Consider the following 10,466-nt stretch of genomic DNA (forward strand, 5'->3'; position numbering starts at 1 on the left):
AGTACACTTTATCTTATAGAAATTGACAGTAAACTTTACAAAGATGTTTGCTTTCTCTTGAGGTCATTCTGTATCTTTCAATACTAGGGACAAATTGGTTTTGCTTGTTGAATGTGGGACAGGTTTTGCTTTTTCCCCTTGTTAAGCAGAAACAAATTTCTCATCCTACCAGAAGAAGTTGGAGTTATATTTGACATACTTTCAGAAGGTGCTGTAGTAGGCCGCAGGGTAGTGGGACTATGTGTATAAAAAAGAAACAGAAAGCAAAATATGTTAAGGCAACTGAAACAAACATACTGTACTGTTACTGTCTTCTAAAGTGCAACTTCATTTGCAGTGGTAACTGCAGTTTTAAGTTCTCTATAAAACAGTAGTTTCAGATTAATCATCACCAAAATGAATTGAATGTTTTTCAACATAAGCAGATGTAGAATTTAAGGTGAATTTTCTTATATAACTGTTCTTTCTGTCCTGTGCATTTCATGTATACTGATTTTAGATTTTGTCTTACTTGTCTTGGGATTACGTTAGTCTAGTAACTATGATGGTTAATTAATTTTCAGATTTACTCATTTAATAAGTAATCAGCAAGATGCATGGTCATTTTGTCATAACACGTTCATACTTCTTATTCCTATTTTGTTAGTTAATGGCATTCATCTGATCAATTTCTTTTATTCAAATGTCGAGATTTTGGATGAAAAATGGAATTCAGTTAAAGTAGAGAAAGACAGTTATACAACCAGCCTCGTTGCCTAAGTATAACTTGGTGTTAAAGTGTTTAATTGATGTCACGTTAGATTTCTAAAGTGAAAGAAATTAAAACTATAACCAACCAACAGTTCAACCTCTAATGGCTACTTTGACCCTAGATTTTAGAGGCAATACTACTTTTGAACTTGTTCATATCTCTCTGAAATGGAAAACTAAACCTGGTTGGTTTTTCTTTTTGGTTTCACTTTTGGCTTCTTGATGTGGATTAGTTACGGAAATTGAAAAATTATTTCTGTAGCTGCAGAGGAGACTGCAGCTGCCAGTTCTTAGTCACACGGTAGTCAAGCCTGCTTCCACGTGGTCAGCCATCTTTATCTAGCTCAGTATAAAATATATCTGCAAACATGCTTTATGTGATAGTTTTTATATGCTGCTACCTACTTTGATAGTTTTGGGTGAGCTGACATGCAGATTTTTACGAAAATGCTTTTTTTTACCCTAGAAATTTAATTTTCATGTGAAGTTTCCTACAGCCTTAACTATTTAATGAAAATTTTCATTTATTACATGCTGTATTAAAATGCTTTCAGCTGCATATTTTGGTTTTGTGGGAAAAATACCATTTGATCATTAATAATCTTGTGGGGAGCTTGGTGGCATCATTTAAAAGGTACTGTACCTAACATGACAATGTCTTGGGATGCAGCTGTGATACACAGAGGATATTGATTGAAATATATGAGGGTGGCACTCCAGTTTCCATTGCATTTGTTCCTCTAATTAATATTTTGTCAGGGAAAACCAAATACAAGGCTAAGATAGCTATAAGGAATTGGCTGGATATCCATTCGTGTCTGTTGAAATCTCAAATCAGAAATTTATACAATAATGTTATCTATATACCAGTATTCAAATAGGTAAATAAAACTGTCTGGTGAATACTTGTTCTCTGCGTTGGTTCTTGATTTTTGCTAGTTTTTTTTTAAAGGACGTTTAATTGTATTACCTCTGCTTTCTACTACATGCATATTAAGAAATGTTTTAGTAGTGTGATTTACCAGTAAAGAGATTGCACACTGCTCAGTTGAGTGTTTAAACAGCAGAGCATAAAGGAATTTGTGTGTGTAGTGAAAGGTAAAAAGGGTGGCTGCAAAGATTAAGCTTCTAGGTTATTTTTAAATCCAGGCAGAATTATAACAAAGCAATGTCAATTGCATGTGGGAGGCTTGGTACTTAGCTTCTCTTGTGTCTCTCAGCTGTCATAGAAGTAAGAGGATTGGAGGAGACACTTTAAAAACATCGCAGGTGAGTGACTCTAACATGGCAGTTACATCTATATAAACAAGTTTTTTGTGCATAACGAACATATTTATGTATGTATGAAGTGAAAAAAACATTTGCAAATAAGATATGAATGCACTTGCTTCCTTGAGATAGGCTGATTTGAATGATTGGCAAAAGCTGATAATGCCCTTTTTTAGCTTTTACATGATAATGCTCTTTTTTGGCTTTTACATGATAACCACTTTTGTTGTTCCTAGTATCTTCAACTACAAATGTGAATGCATAAAAAGTAATTTATGTAGCTCCTACAGCTACAAATTCATTTAGCTCTCCCACTGGAATAAGGAGGTGGCAGAACATGAGGCATATGGATTATTCAGGCAAATATGTAGTGAGTAGCTAGTGTTCTGTACACTGGCAGTGGTATTAGAACACGACATTTTGTTTGCTAATACTGTTTTGCAAAGAAGTTGTCTACATTTAGATATGGCTTCTCTTTATTTCAATTTCTTTCCTCCCTCTGTTAGCTAGCAAAAGTGCACACTATATTCACTGTAGTAGGATGAACTACAATAGCTGTAAAATGCTTGGAGGTGGCAGCTATTGTGAGCAGGGATGAATCCTCAGTCCTCACATCAGAAGTGCTTGGGAAGAGTGCTTCAACCTGGTATTATAACCATACGTTTTATAGAAACTTACTGTGTCAAGTGATAAGGAATATTCATACAATGATGGAAATTCCTGTACCTTAAAATTTCTGCTTTTTGTGGCAGGTTTTATGTGAATTGCCCTCCTCTATCAGTACGAGAGTTGACTATAGTCTTGAGGAAAATGTGCTCGCTGTCATGCTATACTTGAAGTGGCATACACGAAAAATGAGCTTATAGTCTGGGGTGCCTTTATTTGTTGTATCAAGTGATGACTGCATTGTTCAGGCTCTAGAGCAAAAGCATTTGCCTGTTACTTTATATGATCAACTTTTTTGCAGTTAGAGCGTTTAGAATGATTTACTATACGAAGCTATGGCACTTCAGGAGTTACTTTGACAGTGATGGTGAAATAAGCAGAATAGCAGCATCTTGGATCTACAAGATGATTCTAAAGCATCTGTTGGCGAAGTTCTTAAGAACTAAACCTAGTGAGTTAGATGTTACACTTCCATTTCTGTATAGGTGAGATAATTTAAAGTACTCTACTGCATCTTGGCTTCAGTATATTACATGTTACTTTCTTACATATGCGCAGCAAGCCCTATAGTGTCACTTGCTGTTTTGTCTCAAAGCCTGTTTCTGATGTCTTTGTTATCTTGCAGTGCCACTTGAAGATGAGAAGTTTTAATCCTTACCTCTTGTCACCTAGGGCTTAGCAGTAGGGGAGAATGTTTTTAAGGAGTTATGTTAAAGCTCAGGAACCCCTAAGGAAACAGCACCACACATTTTTCAGAGTAGGTGGAGTCACCAGGAGCTGAGATTTTCAAAGTCTCAAACAATTATTTATGTCTTCAAGGTGAATAGGATGGAGCTCTGATTTCTTCACTGTTAAATTTGGAAAAAGTGTGCAGTGCTTGCTTTTATTGTAAGCACTATGTAGAATATGTGCATACACATTTAAGTTAGGATCTGGACTAACTTCACTAAATAACAAAGAATCCAATTTAGAAAGCTGCTCAGAGATACCATTAAATGGTTCATGAAATGAAAATGTTTTACAACAAAAATAGAATTTGCTCTAGTTTCATCCCTGGTTCCTCTGATAACTTGAGCTGTGTCTCTTTTCTGGTTTAAGAGTGTCCTTCATTTTCTGATGATGGTAATCCAGACGTCTTTGTGGATTTAGTCTTCCCCACCTCCTTTGTCTCTATATGAGATGAAAAAAGAGGAAATATGGCAAAAGACTCCTGTGAATTTGAAGATTATTAGTGGAATTTAGTATCAGATAATGTAAAAATAAGGACTACTGTCCAAGATATGTCTAGTTGAAGATGTCCCTGCTCATTGCAGGGGGTTTGGACTAGATGACCTTTGAAGATCCCTTCCAACCCAAACTATTCTACGATTCTAAGATATAAAAGACTTGCTGGATTATGTATGGTACCATGCTGACACAAGCTAAAGTGACAATTATAATAGAATTACTTGTTGTTTGCTAATCTAACACAGTCAAATCTGATCAACATGACAATCATATCTTACAGGGAAAGTTCCAAGTTGAAAAAAAAATTCATTATGCATGTGCCTAAGCAAGGATCTCTAGTGTTGCTATCTTCTGAGGCTTGCAAGTAAGTTCACAAAAACTACTTTATTATATAGTCCAAATTTCCAGAGTTTGTAAGATTATTGGACTATTTCTGTATCTGCTTTGTGAACTTCTAGGTGAGTTTTGTGGGAAGGGCTGTCATCCAACAGAGCAGACAGATAGAGCAGAGATTGTAAATTAAACAGTAAAAAAGGGAGACACGTAATTCTAAGAGTGCAGAGACTGAGAACTTTTGTGTTCTTGATCTAGATATCAGCCAAATTGCTTGCTGTCTTGGGATGGAAAACTTAATGCTATTAGAGGAAGACTGAGGCTATATATCCTATCACAGGCTGCATTTGTTCTTAAAAAATTATTCAAATGATTATGAAAGGGATTGATTGTTTATAGGTTTACAAAAGGATCTCAGAGGCCACACTTTTCAGCACAGTAGCTGGACAGGAAAGGCACATGGGTCTTTCCAAATGCTGTCAGCTGTGTCAAGCTTACGGAGGAAACTTTACAAAAACCTGTGGAGAGATTTGTGCTAACTGGGCCAAAGAGGGAAACTCAAACAGTAGTTGGAGGCATCAAACTGAATTGTATGGGCTTATATTAAATTTGTCCAGCTGTGAAACTTAACGTTAATTTACAGAGTACAGCACACAGTGGCCATAGGCGTAATGAAGATTGGGCAGAAATGTTAATTTCAGTGAAAGCTAGGCATTGCTGTCATAGAGGATAATTATTTTTGGAGATAAGAGGCAAGGAACTAGGTGAAGCAGTCCTGTGTGTGTCTTGGTAATAGACCTACTTGACTTACATTTCATAATCTCCTGAATGGGATATCCAAGAGAAGATTTTTTTTTTTTCCTTTCCCTTGTGGTTTTGTTGTTGTTATTATTATTGGTTTGGGGTTTTTTTTTTTTTTTTTTTGGTGTTTGGTTTTGTGTGTGGGGTTTTTTGTGTGTTTTTGGTTTTTGTTTGGTTTTTATGTGTTTTGTTTGTTTGTTTTTCTTTCTGCATTGGTCAGGAAAATACATAAATGAAAACTGTGCTTTATATTTCATATCCTTAATTAGTTATGTCTGTTCCAGAGATTTTTTTTATTAACTTTGGCTGTCCTAAAAGTAGGGGTTTTTTTTTCTCTTCTTTAAATAACGAGATAGAGGAGAAATTTCTAAGTATGCACTCTTATTTGAGGTTTGTGTTGTGATTTTGGTACTTGATAATGCAAAAGCATGAGGTTGAAAGGAAGGAAAGCATCATGGGTGCACCGTATCTAAAACTGTTGAAACAGTTTGTTAGAGCTATGGAGGGCTGACTCTTCTGCACAAAGGTCTGGGGTTTATGTAACTATTCATGTGCCTGCATTAGTTGAGTGTAATTGTATTTGTTCACTGTTTCATTTCAGGTAGTAATGTGCAGCAGGGATTCTGTTTAGCTTCTGCAACTGAGAACCAGGAATCCCAGCAATATAAAGAATGCAGTGAAGCTGAAGCTGAACTGGGACTTTTTAACTTACTTTTCCCTCTTGTTATGTTTCAGTTTCTGCCCAAGCCCTCATAGTTTGGTTTTCTTTATGCCATCATTCCATAAAGGCTGATTTAGCTTACCTGGAAAAGCAGTCACTTAGAGTCTTAAACCAACATTTTTGAGACCTATGCTTCGTGTATTTGCCTTGTAAGAATTTACAATAATTTAAGATCTCAAACAGTATCTAACTGGTGCAATACCAAAGCATTTTTGTGCTATACTTTCCTAATGAGTACTAAACTGCCCTCTCAGTTCGAGTCCCAATGGCTTGGGTTTTTTTTGGTTGTTTTTTTTTTTTGTTTTTTTTTTTTTTTTTTTTTTTTGCTGGTATGCCCCTGCTGTGTCCTCATACTAGTCTGCAGATTTCTTTTCATTCCTGCACAAGCTAGCATTTTTCAGTGCAGACCCCCTGCTTGCTGTCAAGTGTCTTGGTTAAGTGTTTAATTCTTAAGAGTAGTTGTGGTTTTTGTTTGGTTGTTTTTTTGGATTTTTTTTTTCCCCTAGTCCATAGCAGGAAAAATGAGTCAGGAAAACTGCTTAGAAAAGCAGGGAGCTGTTATGTCTTAAAAGCATGATATTTTATGTATGGAATTTAAGATGTAAAAAATGTGACTCTTGCGTAGCTCTTCATGTCCTCTTTCCTTTGTAAATATGGTTTGTAGACAGTGCCAATTGAGCACAGACTAATAGATATGTGATCTCTTAGGGTGTAGACTCAGTGGCCACTGAATGTGCTATCTAAACAGGCAGTGGAACTGTATCCTCACTTATTTTAGCTGCTTTTTTTTAAAGCAAAGCTGGTTGTTCGCTCAGAGCTTGGTGAGGCTGTGGGATTTGTGCCCAAGGCCCCCTCCTTGCTAAACGCTGGCGTGTCAGTCACTCTTGGGTGATAGGCTGGTGCTTCACTCCTCTTTTTGTTTATTCAGTGTGCATTATCATGAAGCCTAGGCTGAACTGGTGGCTTGCTTTTTCGTGGATTTCTTGCCTCTTTTGAATGTGCTGTACCATGAGGCACCAACATCATAAAATCCTATGTTTATGTACCTATTGTGTTAGCTGATACATTGAATCTCATGGTTTGCCATTCAAGGCAGATTAAAGAACCAGAGCTGAACCTGTGCTCATCTTTGGAAACAGTTGAAATCGATGTTCAGTATGTATGGATATGGCTTGGATGTCCCTTTGTCTTGCATTCAGACTCTGATTGCCCAGCATAATCCACCAAAAAGTAATCAATTTTCACTGCAAAGAGATAAACATGGATGAATGAAGAGCTGCAAAATTTAAATTTATGTGCATGGAAAGTGAATATCTCAGTCCATTGAAAATATCTTGTGAATTATTTTTCTGTGGGGGCCAGATGAAACAAAATGAATTATAACATTTAAATTAATAAATTAAGTTAGTGTGAGCTCTTTGTTTTCAGGGAGATCAATGTTGCCTTTTCCAGTAGATAAATAGCAAATGGAAAGAAAAATATAATAAAACTTTTGTTAAGTCAAGACAGGGTAATGCAGGAATTTTCTTCAAAGAAAGTGCCTTAGGAAACTGATTAGCAAGATAAAGCAATCTGGAGTCTAGGCCTATTTTTTATTATTAATTTGACAGGGACTTGAAATGAAAATAATCCATCTCTTCGAAAAGTCTAGGGCTTAGAGGTGGGAGGAGAGGAGGATCTGTAAGCATTTATATTTATACCCGTTCTTGCCCCACTAACGTGGCTACATTTGGTGAAACTTGTTTTTCCAGGTTAATGGGCTCAGTTTTTCAAAGCTCTGCAGAAATATTACATATACAGAATTATTTACATCCATCCATATCTACCTTACACTGATTTCTTTGTTTCATTTATCCTCATTTCAGATTTGTTACTCTGCCCTGTGGAGCTATTGTGGATTCAACAGTACTAAATTTATTTGACTTTATTTCAAATAAAGAAAAAGGCAGACTGTTTAGTGGAATCCACTGCTTAGTGATGTTAAGTCAAACATTTACAGAAGCATGTCAAACTGAGTGGGATTATAGTAGGTCTATGCGGGGACTAAATAATAGAAAACAAAGGAAGTCTGTAGGACAGATTTGTTTTGTGTCGAATAGCCTGATAACACTTAATCCTAAAGGCAGTGTTTTGGAAAACAGATGATACCTCAACTATACTACTTTGTTATCCATATAAATCAAAAAGACATATGTATCTGAGTATTTTTCGATGGGGAAAGGGGGTTAAAATATTCTGCCTTTTTTTTACTTAATTCCACAACTTTCCCGTACTCGATGCATAATACTAAGTTGCTGAAAACTGCAAAGACACTTTTGGAAGTGTGATGAAGATACTATGAATTCTTGAATCTTGGTTCTTACTGATTGTATGTGGCAGGCTCAAAAGTTGCGCCTGGCAGAATTGTACAGATTTGTTTCCTCTTTTTGCTTTTATCTGCGAAACATATAATGATTTCAGTCAAAACATGTAAAATTTTTTTTTTTTTTTTTTTTAAGGTGATTATCTCTCTATCTTTCTTGATAAATAGACAAAAGTTGCAGTTTTCAGGGGAAGGCAAAACAGCTATTTGCTTTGGTAGGGCCTTGGAAAGCCAGACTGACCTACAGCCAAAGTAGAGTTATGAAATACATCTTGGGGCTTGCAAATCTCAGAGGCAGCAAAGGCAGAGACCATGGCTCTCTCAAGCATGCCTACTAGCTTCACATCCCATACCTGCCCACTTGAAGCTGGTCTGGTGGTCATCTTTGATCCTTGCTCGGTTCTATATACACTTTTTAGTAACTTTGTTACTAAAATTAATTTTTTCATCAGGAAATGTATCAGTTATATGACTTAATTTTATTTTCTACAAGTTTGTAACATCCAACAAACTGGATTTATCTAGGCAAACCTTAGGATTTTTCTGATACAGATTGTGGAAAGTGAGGATTTGACAGTGTGCACACTGAACTATTAGTGGCAAGAATTTGCAAAAAAAAAGGGGGGGAGAAGGGTTTATCCCTTTTCTATCCAGATACTTGCTACTATATACTAGTTTAATTGCCCACTTGGATGTTTATTTTAATAAACCTTGTTATAGCTTAAACTGTCTCCTAGTATATAGATGCTTGTAAGTAAGCTTGGCAAGTCTGGATGCCAGGAGTTGGTAGTGGGCTAGATCTGAGACTTCAAGAGGATGAAAGACACCAGGGGTGGGCTTTGCCTCTGGGCTGCAATTAAGATCAAAGCTTGTTAGTAAGATTCCTACTATAAAGGTTGTTGACTGTCTGCTTCCTTCTGTTTCTCCAAATTTTTCAGCTGGTGACTGTAGTAACGAAGTCTGACAAGGGTTGTTCCTTATCGTAGATTCCAGATCTTTTGTGGCAAATCTTCCATATCCTATTGGTCTGACAAGCTCAAAACTGCTTTTTTTTTTAATTTTATTTTTTAATTTATTTGGGGGAAGGGGAAGGACATGACGACACAACTGCACAAAAAGCATGTACGTATTTCCAGTCCTTTTGTGGCTGCCACAGAACAGTGGGACGCAAGCAGTGCAAATGTTAGCCATGTGGTTCTTGCTTCTGCACTTTGGTCCATGAGGACCAAATACTGATTGCAGCTGTCTTGAAGTCAGTCTCTTGATTAAATGCTGTCATGTAGGACTGTGTTTTTAAAATGGGCCGTTCACCCATCTGCGCAAAGTTATAAAGTAATTCAGTCACTTCTTCATATCCAGTGGCAATTTTTGGTTTGTTTCCTTTATTTGCAAAACAAAGTTATGTTATTGACAAATTTGTGATACTTGTGCTTTTAATATCGAACAAAGTTCAAGAAAAGAACAACTAGATATGATTTAGGTTGCACATACTATAAAAATGTGTTGGCCCCCTAAATTTCACTAGGAAATAGAGCTCTTTCAAAATTTTGTATTTTTTGGTCTTCAGGGATATCTTTAAGTTGCAGCTGAGAGTTATTACTATTTCTTTGGTGTCAAACAAATATTGTGGCCAAGGGAATGTCAGGCATATTGTGAGATTTTTATAGGAAGGCTGCTGTATTGTTTCCTTCATGCTTGTTGGCCTGATCATATTCTTTCAAAAAGAAAAAAGAGGAAGTCCTTATTAGGTCAGTAGTAGTTCTTAGATGAACAGAGTCATAGCTGAGGTTTCTGTCAGGTATTTTAGTTCTCATCCTCTGGAAGTCATGGAGCTAATGGAATTTTAAATTATCATTAGAGAATATCAATTTGCATGAAAGATGTATGTAGAAATATTCATAAATACAGACATTATCGTATTTTCTTCTGTTAGAAAATGTGGTAATAGCTAGGTTTAATCTTTAAAAGCAAACTGAGCTTTTCTGAACTGCTTTAAATCTCTAGTTATCCACTTATATAAGTACATATGGCATTTCCTGGATAGTACCTGTTCTTTGACTATAGGTTAACTGTGCACTTTTTTCTGATCATTAGACTCTGATTTGTAGTGCATGTTATGGTCAAGCCAATGACAGAAGGGGATGAAATTATAGACTTTAATAGCAGTGTGCTTTATGTGCTGGTCTTCTGAGCTCACTACAGATAGCTCCCTATTTTTCTCAACAAGAAAGCACTTAAGTTAATTGCTCCATTACAAAGACATAGTAGCTCTTTCTGAGCAGTAAGTAGCCTTCCATGCATAGCTGCTGAAGTTTACAACACCTGCAGCCCAAGCAA

This window comes from Psittacula echo (genome assembly GCF_963264785.1).
Source record: "Psittacula echo genome assembly, chromosome: Z".
NCBI classification, from domain to species: domain Eukaryota; kingdom Metazoa; phylum Chordata; class Aves; order Psittaciformes; family Psittacidae; genus Psittacula; species Psittacula echo.